The sequence below is a fragment of the Grammomys surdaster genome, unplaced genomic scaffold (assembly GCF_004785775.1).
Source record: "Grammomys surdaster isolate TR1022 unplaced genomic scaffold, NIH_TR_1.0 126313, whole genome shotgun sequence".
NCBI lineage: Eukaryota > Metazoa > Chordata > Mammalia > Rodentia > Muridae > Grammomys > Grammomys surdaster.
The window spans coordinates 11,786,588-11,789,921 of NW_021621113.1; positions in this window are offsets into that span (position 1 = coordinate 11,786,588).

Here is a 3,334-nt window from a genome sequence, read left to right on the forward strand (position 1 = left end):
AGAAGAAGAAGAAGAAGAAGAAGAAGAAGAAGAAGAAGCCTCCAAGATACAGTACCCAATTCTACCTATTGAGTACTTAAAACTGAAGAGGCAAATATATAATCACCTAAACTTAGGAAGGGGTGGGAGTGGTCCAGGGTGCTATCAGAAAGCAGGCAAACCACGGGGAACAAGCCATGAGCAGTTTTTCTCCATGGCTTTTCCTCCAGTTCCTGCTTCCAGGTTCGTGTTTGAGTTCCTGTCATGACTTCCCTGGTGCTGGGCACGGAAGTGAAAAGTCTCATTGCTGTCCTCCATATTCCTCTCCTTCACTGGTATTGCTCAGTGTTTTATTACTGCTGTGTGTATGGTCCTGTGTATGACTGCAGTTTGGTTTAGCACAGAGGCCCTGCCCTCCAGGCCTGGGGAGTCCTGGTGCCCATAATTGTATGCAACCCTTAATCCTTGATGAGGATGAACGGCCGTGATGCTGACTGAAGTACTTCCTCCATATGTTTTCATTGCTATTGGACAGCAGACGCCTTTTACTATTAACAAATTAACTATAAGGGGTCAGGGCTATAGCTTGGTAGACAGTGCTCACCTTCATGGTGTGAAGTCCTGGGCTGGATCTCCAGCAGCAGATAAACTAGGAGTGGTGGTACCTACCTGTAATCCCATCGCGAGAGCAACAGAGCATCAGAAATTCAAGGTCATATTCTGCTACGGCTAAAGATGCAGTTTGAGGCCAGCCTGGGCTATAGGAGAGTCTGCCCCAAAGCAAAACAAAACGAAACAACAATAACCAATTATGACAATGACTTGGCTTAATTGGTTGTTAAATAAAACACATGATATTTCATTTAATGTCGTCGTGGGTTCTTTGGGACATACTCCAGAAGTGGGAATTTTTACCGGAGGAGTGACAGGGAGCTAAAGACCTTCCAGAGGGACAAGAGGTGAGGAAGACAAGATCCTGACTCTGGGTAGGCCTGGGCTACTGTCTGTATGTTGTTTGGTTTTGTTGTTTGGTTTTAAATGTTTACATATGTGTATGTATGCTTGCTACTTGTTTGTGTGAGCACCCGGCAAGCGCACAATAGCAACAAAGTCCGATCTCCAGGAACTGGAGTTACAGGCAGCTGTGAGCTTCCCAGTGTGGATGCTGGAAACCAAACTCAGATCTTCTGCAAGACCAGCAATGATCTTAACCGCTGAATCATCTCCCCAGCCTCACAGTGGAGACAGGGTCTCATGTAGCCCAGGCTGGCCTCTAATTAGCTATTTGGCCAACATTAAGAAGATCAGAAGAAAATTCAGAGTCTCTTCTCCCCTTATACCATGTGAGTCCCCAAGGTCAAACTCTGGTCTTCAGGCTCTGCAAGAGGAGTCATTACTGCAGGAGTCATCTTGGTAACCCAGCTTTATTTTTTATATAATTTTTAAAAGATACATTTATTTATTTTATGCACACTGTCTCTGTCTTCAGACACACCAGAAGAGGGCATCAAATCCCATTACAGATGGTTGTGAGCCACCATGTGGTTGCTGAGAATTGGACCTCAGGACCTCTGGAAGAGCAGTCAGTACTCTTAACCCCTGAGCCCAGCCTCAAGCTTTATTTTTATCTATCTATCTATCTATCTATCTATCTATCTATCTATCTGTCTGTCTGTCTGTCTGTCTGTCTGTCTGTCTGTCTGTCTATCTATCTATCTTTCGTGTGTATATCTAATGTATGTGTATGTGGTGTGTGTGCATATGGCAAGACACATACAGTGTACACATCATGGAACTAGAAGAGGGCTTTGGTTTGTTCTTATCACTCTCTGCCTTAATTTTTTGAGGCAGGTTCTCTCCCTGAACCCAGGGCTCAAGAATTTTTAGCAAGGCATTATTGATTGTCATGTGCCAAGCACTGTATGATCAATTTCACAGTATTGACTTGGCCTTTGACTTGTTATCTTCTTCTGTATTTTTCTACACATGTGTAATATGTATTTGCAGTAGCTGCACTGTTCCCAGTACATGGTCTTCTGGGCCCCCTCCTGCTCCTCTTCTCTTATCACGATCCTGTGAGAGATTTGGTTTTTGTTTCTCTCCCATTTCTACTGATGAAAACCCAAAGGCTCAGAAGAGAAGCAACCACTAAACCCCAGAACTGAGACTTTGTGAAGACTGAGGTTTTGAGAACCAGTCTCACTATGAAACAAGCTGGCCCCAAACTTGTGGTCCTCCTGCTTCAGCCTCCCGTGTGCTGTGATCACGTGTGTGCCAAGGTTGGAAGGGCAGTCACACCCCGTGATTTCCCCCATTGCCTGCTCTCTCCCTGCTTCCCAGGTGGATGCTTCTGAGAACAGGCCTTTCACATTGCCCAGGTTAAACGAGTATCAGGAGTGGCTATTACTAGAAAGGTCCAGAGAGACCCTTATCACTTACAGTCCTGCTGAGGGCTGAGCCTTGGCCATATCTAGTGACACAGATAGAGTTAGTGCCAGGGTTCACCTAAAGACGTCATCACAGGAATCAGGGACCAAGTTACCAACAACAGTAACTTGATAAACTTTACAACGAGGCATTTCTCAGAAATGCAAATTTAACTGGGGTATTTGATAGGCTCCTGCAGAAGGGTGTGTCGGTGTGTCGCTCACCCATACTTCAAATTTAATCAGGTGGCCTCTGTCATGGTTGCCTTAATTGGACAACTGGAGGGGAAAAAAAGCATTTGTTTGTTTTATTTGATCATTTTGTTACTTTGGATTTTTTTTTATCTTATTGATTTTTTCCTCCTTTCCCTCCATCTGCCAAGTCTGCATCTGTTCTTCCGTCTCTCCATCAGCACCAGCCCTGACACATTTAATGCAAATGCATGTGATTTGTCTTCCCTCCTTTACTTGGATGTAGGTGGAAACTTGAAGATGGAATCCCTGCTGATTGTAGGTGTTGTTTCTTTTAAAGATTTATTATTTTATTTATGAGTGCACTGTAGCTGTCTTCAGACACACCAGAAGAGGGCATCAGATCTCATTACAGATGGATGTGAGCCACCATGTGGTTGCTGGGAATTGAACGCAGGACCTCTGGAAGAGCAGTCAGTGTTCTTAACCGCTGAGCTATCTCTCCAGCCCCGTTTGTGTTGTTTTTAATTTGCACTAAAGTAATTTAATTTGTTCCCCACTGCCCTGCCCACTCCGTGTGTGTGTGTGTGTGTGTGTGTGTGTGTGTGTGTGTGTGTGCCCAAGCATGAGTCTTACAGTTTGTTGAAGCTTTAGACTAGGTTTTGCCTAGCAGCCCCTCATTTGGCAGACCCCAAGGTAGCCACCTTCCAATTCCACCAACTGTCATGGGATAAATT